At 34.0% G+C, this 8,379-nt stretch overlaps 2 pseudogenes across 1 annotated transcript; both read left to right on the top strand.

Moving 5' to 3' along the window:
• The first annotated feature begins 401 nt into the window (after positions 1 to 401).
• LOC143617526 (kinetochore protein SPC24 homolog) lies at positions 402 to 1,314 on the top strand (annotated as a pseudogene).
• A 1,046-nt stretch (positions 1,315 to 2,360) lies between these two features.
• Positions 2,361 to 3,140, top strand: LOC143617377 (proline--tRNA ligase, cytoplasmic pseudogene; annotated as a pseudogene). The gene is made up of 3 exons (XR_013150820.1): positions 2,361 to 2,441; positions 2,537 to 2,811; positions 2,876 to 3,140. The product of XR_013150820.1 is annotated as a proline--tRNA ligase, cytoplasmic pseudogene (transcript).
• Positions 3,141 to 8,379: the final 5,239 nt, after the last annotated feature.

The raw sequence follows: 8,379 nt of genomic DNA, 5'->3' as shown, positions 1-8,379 counted from the left end.
CACATTTTATTATTCGGTTCTTGTTTTCATTTGAGTGGGAATCTTTTGCTGAGCATGAATGTGGGAATGACAAGTGTCCAAATTTGTAGTCTCTTATTTGTTAGTATAGATATAGATATAGATAGATACACACATCTTATATGAAATTTTCAGTTATATATAGACACTCACAGAGACATTTTTATATGTAAAAGTTTGAATTATAAGGTTTTAGCCCCTCCTCGACCCATCCATGACCGATATCTCTTTAACTGGTCGGAGTTAGGGCTGATTAGTGCCGGCTTTGACCGATGAGCGCTCTGATTAGCCAAAATTGAATCACCAGGCTTCCAGTTAATATCGACTTTTGCAACCATGACACTAGTTGAACTAAATAATGATACCAAATATACATAACCTAGATGATTGAACATTTGTTAACTGTAACTAAACTGTACGTGTGGCTGGCTGGCTGTTGTACAATTACATCATCAGTTTTAGATGATTGAGCATTAAATGGGGAAATTGAACTCATTATGCAACAGGTTACCATGAAAAGATGACCAAATGCAAGCAAAAGACGGATGCATGTAGCTGCAAAGGCTGAAGTGGCCTCGGATACAGAGATTCATTTGTTTCAAAGAGAATTGTATGAGGAGATTCATTTGCTACAGGAGGACCTTAGATAAGTATCATCATATAGTTATATATTGCATAAATAATAATAGTAGTAATAATAATCATAATGCATTTGATTATTGATTGTTTGTCAATGTATCTATCATATACTGACAGCCATCACCACTCAAATTAAAGATCTCGAAGACCAAACAAGTTTAATTGAAGACAGAAAGCAGCTTCTCAACAAACTCCAACAAGATGAAATCAAGAAACAGTAACACTTTTTTTTCCTTATATTGTGATTCATGTAATAATACATTTTCAACCATCATTTATGACTTTTCTTTCACAGAATGAAGCTGTCAATGTATGCATCTGTGACAAACATCATCCCAGACCTAAACCGACAGTCCAAGATATCTGGACGTATCCTTTCGTGTCTTTATTCACTTCCTTGATTTTAATTAACAATTGCAAATGTTTAATTTCCGTTACCAATCACAGATACGGTTGATAAAGAGTCGAACAAAGTCGTTGAAACATTCGAGGTTTAATTCCCAGGAGACGAGTAGTGATTTCAACACTTGTAAGGCAATCTGGAAGATGATAATCCATCATGCTTCTTCATTTATCCTCTTAAGTCAATTTGTGATCATTATGTGTATCATTAATCAGGTTGTGAACGTTGTTTTTAATTTCTTGTATGATGTATAATTTCTGATCGAACAAACTATTGCTCTTTCTACATGCATGCATGATAAGACCAATTAATAGTTTTGACATAGTTGAAATATCAAGGTGAATGGTAAATATGATTTAACTTACCATGGACAATGGCTATGGCAATGTGATGAGATGAAGCTAACTTTTGTCATGTTGATTGCAATATTTTTGAGTTACTGATTCTAATTAAACTTTAGTAATGCTTGTGGGTTGTTTGTTTCCCAATATATTATATATGACAAAATCAGAACCATCTGAAACTCCTCAGATAAAATTAATCTAATATGGCCAATTAACATGTCAAGGCAATGAGTGTAAGGAACAACTTGTGCAAGATAATCAGTAGTGTACTTTTCCTGATTCTTTGTTTGCCAAGATAATACTTTGTGTGACATGTAGTAGTTGTAATGAGCAACACAAGTTACTGTTTACTAATGTCCATCTAAAAATAAACCAACAATTTTATTTTAATGCGGTTTGGGAGAGGATGACGCATTTTGTGATTCAACCATGCGTAATGTGTGCTACCCTTAGAAATGAAATGATTGTTTGAAAATGCTAAAAATGAAATAATTTTTAGAAAAATAGAAAGCGGTGTGAAGTCACTGAATTCATTAGCTAGCCAGGTAAATCCCACTAGTTTTTATTTTTGAAAGTCAAGCTATTGCAACTGTTTTACTTAATATGGGGATGAAACATGGTATTGTTTGCATTCTCATTATTAATTAATTAATTAGTTGTGTAATTATCTCTACCTTTTGTTTCTTTCTTTGCTGTTTCCAAATCAACGAGTGGGTCTTTTTTCTTCTTTACTAAATTCCTTCATTTTTCTTTCTATATGTGTATGTACGTAATTCTGTTGTCATTGACTGACTGCACAAGGAAGGAAGGAAGGAAGAAGGTGACTGGTCTAGGTCTTACCAATTCCAAACATACCAACTTTGGCGAATGGTACTCTGAGGTATATATATAATTATCTTTTCCTATGGCTAGCTGCACTTTAACTTGTGCTTACACACTTACATAACACATGATAAATGTTTGACATTAGCTTTGAAGATGAAAAACTAGAAAAGGCTATGGTCTGGCAGAATTCTTGGGCATATAGTACCAGAACGGTAACCGATCATTCTTTTTTTTTTTTTTTAATAAAAATGTAGTTAACCAACCACAAGTACTTGTGATATATAATAAATGTACTGTTTGTTTATAGATTGGAGTAATGGTGATGGTTCATGGTGATGATAAAGGCCTGGTGTTGCCCCCTAAAGTTGCAAAAGTACAAGTTATTGTTGTTCCGGTGCCTTACAAAGATGAAGATGTTAAGGACATATTAAACGCTTGTTCTACCACCGTGAAGACTTTACGTGATTCGGGTGAGCGGACCTTCGAGAGAATTATTCACCTGGTTGGAAGTATTGCCATTGGGAAATGAAAGGTGTTCCCCTCAGGATTGAAATAGGACCCAAGGACCTTGCTAATAACCAGGTAATAATTATTATTATAAATGGGTGAGTTTTCGTTTAATGGAAAGCATGATGTGTATTTTCAGGTGCGGGCCGTTCGTCGTGACAATGGAGCAAAAGTTGACATTCCAATGACAGATTTGGTGAATACAGTAAAGGGTATGCTGGATACTATCCAGCAAAGCATGGTTGATGTTGCTAAGCAAAAACGAGATGCGTGCATTCAAGTTGCAAAAACATGGGATGAATTCATTCAAGCACTAGGCCAAAAGAAACTGATCTTGGCTCCATGGTGTGATGAAGAGGTAATCACATCTTTCTTTATACGTATATAATGCGTTTAGGAGGTTGTATATAACCTGGAATCCATGTTAAATAAACAAAAAACATGAAACATGTTTAACATGTCACTAGCTTGTTCACATCTATTTATGATTAATGATGCCTCAGGAAGTCGAGAAGGAGGTGAAAACAAAGACGAAAGGGGAGACGGGGTCTGCTAAGTCGCTTTGTACTCCATTGACCAGCCAGAACTGTCTCAAGGTATCTTTATCATTATTAGAAGCTAATTATAAAAAAGACAAATTATTTGTTAATTTAACAACAGATTTAGCTATTTTTTTATAGTAAGAATGAGCTATATTTTATATCTATTTTCACCTTTTGGATTTTGCTTATTGGAATGTATATGCACACCTTTATCTTTGTTACAGGCACACTATGCTTTGCATCAGGGAAACCTGCAAAAAAATGGACGTACTGGGGACGAAGTTATTAACAATTTGGTTGGTTATCAGGTGGGATTTGGAATTTGTTTTGATGTTTATAATGGCTGTTATCACTTGATTTTAAACTTTTGTGGAATTTTGGTTTCAAAAATGTTACGGATTATATATTAATTATGACTTTTACACTCGTTTTTGCAAATTTTTTGTCACTACACATTTATTGTATCCTTAAACAGGCCCCTTAATAGGTCTTATCATGCTACCTGTTACTTAATAGTTCTCGTGTTCATGGTTGAAAAACCGATAAGAGCATGTTTGTTTCCAAAAGATTCCCTTAACTTTGGCCGGCCACTTTTGAAAATGTTTGTTTTCGGAAGTGGCCAAATTAAGTCAAGGGAATTAGGGACAAAATGGGGATTTTTCCTTTTCGGTTTACATTTTGTTAAACTAGTATTTTATCCATCCGATGGACGGGAATACCAACGCGAGAGTGTGACCACAATTCAGTAATGAATGAAGAAACTTACACAACAAATGCACTAAAAGAGATCAAGACATTTTCCCAAAGAGCCAAACGAACGATGAAACTACTTTAAACAATTTGAATAAGCCCTTATAAAAGTAAAATCTACATAAGCTCTCTACATGAATGCCTACAAACATGTAACATATGTCTCGAGCATGTGCAACAGGTTTCCAACTCCTAAGTGTGTTTATGTTACAAATGTGTTGTGTAAGCCCACTCGATGCTTGTTGCAGTAATGAGAATTATAAGCTTTTGTTAGATTTAGGGGATCTAATTAATGGGTTATTTTGTAAGTAAATAACTACATATAAACAAAATAAATTTCAAGTAATTTACCTCACTAACTGAAACAACCATATAAACTAAAAATATGACCGGTTAAGCTGAACTCGAATGCTAGCCACAAAACTTTTCATTATCGCCTGCTAATTTAAATTGTTTAAACGTTAAACCATACATGATAAACGAACTTTTAAATCTTAAAAATAAAACTTACATGAGATTCATAGGCATCACGAACCGACTTGTGCATCTTTTCATTAATAATTATAAAACAGTTATGCACCTAAAGTATACCATTAGTAACGCTTCCATTCAAAAATTAACCATTTTGTTTTCCAATAGTTAAAAACAGTTACGAACTTACGATGGTTAAGCAGCCCTTCCAATCTCAGTTATATTTCAATTTTGACAGTTAAAGATGATTAAATGATAATTCAGATTCAAGTCACCAGATGATTTGGTAATGTGATTTGATATGTTGGAATCAACTGAATCAAGAGAAAGTTCAATGTTGGTTCCCATCTTCAACCCAAAACATGTAAAATTGTTTTGTCATGTTGAAAATATTATCAGTTTTCAATTCACTTCTAAATCTACATATTATCAAAATTAAAAGATTTGATACATCAACCAATCTCTACCTACTTTTCTAATCTAAGTGAATTGTGTAGCTTAATATTACACAAATGACAAAAATATCAAACATTTTATAGTGTTCCATATATCATTGATTAATCTTTACTTCACTTCTTAGAAAATGAACCGGGAGACGTTTTACAGGTGCCTGCAACAGTTTCCTCAATGGCTGCAACTTTATCTCGTAAAAAGAAAAATCATATGTTCCATTGTTGATATTAGAGGTCATACAATGTACGGGTGGACTAACGGGTCAAAACAGAATGGAATTTAATACACTGTGTCCAGTTTTTATGATTTTTTTATCAGTTATTCCAATAATCATATAACATATTGGATATAATGATTTAAAGACTTAGTGCATCAGAAATACACTTTGCTGACTTTCAACCCGTCTTTTAAGTTTTAACAACTTTTTAGATAATTCTGATTTTACCCATTAGACTATAAACGAACTAAACGTTCAGTGAACCGTTCTACGGGAAATAAACGTTTAGTGATCTGTTCTACGAACGGAAATAAAATAAACGAACACAAACATGCTCTTTTTCTTAACGAACGAACATGATCAAGAAAACATCGCCTACGCTAGAGATAAAACATTAACCCAAATAGGCTCCTTTGGAATCTTACCAAAAAGACATTTCTTACCAAATAATAGGAGAATGAATATTATATCTGCACTAAAATGAAAACTAATCTAATTATATATTATCTGAACCTTTTATCGAACGAGGGTTAAGGTGATATAAAGAAGATGATCCATCACTTCCGAAAAGTATATTCCCATTAGTTGCTAATCCCCAACCGTCTTTCAACTCGTTTACTTGCCTAATAATAATAATAATAATAATAAAACATATTACCAAGAGCTGCTTTGCCCCTGCTTGTGATTGATTCAGTTGATCCAAAACATGTGAATCAAAGTTATTATCAAAATAGCAAATATTGCAGCTTTCTTTAACGTGTAACCAACACATTTAATTATAACTAAAAGCAGGGAAGGGAGATTACAATCAAACCACCTCCAGGGTATATCCATAGAGAGGAAATGACCACAAAATAATAAATTAAGGACCATACAAACTAATTAACTGAGTACGATGATGAGTACGATGATGACAAACTAATTAACCATATGCATAACAAAAGGTACAACCAATCAAAAACAACATATATAAACTAAGCCCAAGGTGTAGACAAATCAAGCAAAATCCAACAAATTATATCATACATGAAACATCCCGTTTCATTGTACGTCTTCAGACTCTTAGACTACTTCATAATATCTTTGTTCTCCATTTTTTGTTCTTGACCAAAGTAAAACCATCAGCATCCTTATGTTAAGTTTCCCGAGGTGGAAATTCCACTTTAACTCGATCTAGTTGAAGCGTGTGCCTCAACAAAAATTAAGATTTGATGAAGAAACTGTTAGCTTTTGTGGTATGCGTAAAAAGATTCAATTATTTTGTTAAAGCTGAAATCAAGAACTTGATTAGGATGTTCTGTTCAAGCCACAAAATCAAGAGCATACACCTTGGCAAAGCAACACGATCATGCACTATCTACACCGGCCAGCAAGCTACGTACATTCTAGAGAAAAGGTTTAGTTCTTAAGAAATACTTACAATTCTGTTAATTAGTTCATAAAATGATAGAAATAGCCTCAATTAGTGCAAAAAGTAAGTGTAATGGCCCAGTTGTTAACACTAGCAAGCTACCGTTATTACCCATGCCAAACCAACAACTTAGAAATAGGAACACTAACTAGATGAAAAGAGAGCCATATGGGAATGTTTTTGGTGTTGAGAAAAATTTACCCATTGTCACAAATGTATAAATAGACTAATATATATTTGCTATTGATTTAGAATATAAAAGAAGTTGATGAGGAAGTTCGGGTCCCAAAGGGGCATTTGGAGGTGTCTTGACTCTTGAGTAGAGGTTCAACCCGCTCCTGCAAGTAAGTGACCCGTAGTGGAGTAGTTTAGCCCTTACAACCGTGGAAACAATAAAGTTTCATGCCAACACCATCATATAAAAACAGCCTCTATGGGCAGTACTGCATATTTTGGTGGATTCTGGTTCCACCCGTTGATGAGAAATTAGCAAAGAAGTTGCATTACATTAATGCCCTATAAGACAAGTAAAAGCCATGAAAGTGATGGTAGCTAATGGCAACCGGTTATATATATTATGCTCTAATATGTCTAAACTTTAACCGGATGATGTAAGGCGGCGTGTAATTCGACTGGAAAATTTGCAGTTCAAAGTAAATAATATTTTGTATACACTAAAGGGAACTGAAACCAAAGAGGTGATCGATCACCTTGTGCTCTGATGAAAAGATGGGGACATCTTAAAATCACATAAGTCTGTTGTAGTTTGGATTATATCATGTTTTCAAGGTTATATAGAATATTACCTTATGAATAATAATAATAATGTAGCAGTTATGTGAACTGTGACATGTTCTTTATTATTATTATTCAAAATAAAAAAATGTACATGAAATACATATCATAACTAACATTGAGACAAGCATGGTTGAATTTCTAACACATTTTGGCTCACTGAACTTTGTGAAATTAAGAAACAACTAGATAGTTGTCATGACCATAGACATAGACTCCATACGCAAACAGAAGTGAAGTAAAAGTCAAAGCAGAAAGTGATAGATAATAAATACACCAAAATGTTTGAAATACTAATAAGTTTAATTATGCAGGGTTTGGATTGTCAGCTGGATCCTCCAGATGACTTGCATCCGGCATCGTAGGCTTCATAGCATTCATCTCAGCGTATTCACAACGAGCCCATCTGGGTACTCTTGCAACACAACATTTTTTCTCCCAGTCCCAGTGTTGTTCGCTGTAGATATCTGGTCACGATAAATTAATTATTTTAAGGAGACAAGTTTCATATACATGTACAACTCAAACTATTAAGTCAAGTGTTACCTGTATTAGGCGGATATTCTGATAGATCGACAAAATAAGGGCTCCCTGGAGCTTCTTCGGTAGCTATATATCGATCATTTATTTATAAATAATAATAAATTGTCAATCAAACAAAAACATGATAGATGATCATAACCGGCCATAACAATTGGAATATGTTATTAGTATGTTGTACAACACTGCAACGAAACGAAACGAGTGGTTAATTACTAATTACCAAATGCTGCTGGTGGTGTAGACCGTAGCTTCGATCTTAGACTCTCTAAAACATATTCCCAACTGCCATCGTCCGAGCCGACGTCCATCTCTTCTTCCTCCTCGGTCTCATCATCCGTCACTAATTAATTAAACATTCTCAGTTTGTTAAAGAGATTTAATACATACATACATACATACATACATACAAGTAGGGTTCAAATATATATGTATGTTTTACCAAACAAACAAGTAGTAAGTTA

The sequence above is a fragment of the Bidens hawaiensis genome, unplaced genomic scaffold (genome assembly GCF_021521415.1).
Source record: "Bidens hawaiensis isolate Kalapana, Puna unplaced genomic scaffold, B.hawaiensis_p1.1 tig00002323_1, whole genome shotgun sequence".
Classification (NCBI taxonomy): domain Eukaryota; kingdom Viridiplantae; phylum Streptophyta; class Magnoliopsida; order Asterales; family Asteraceae; genus Bidens; species Bidens hawaiensis.
Note: the sequence above shows the minus strand (reverse complement) of the source record. Positions and strands in the feature narration are given on the sequence as shown.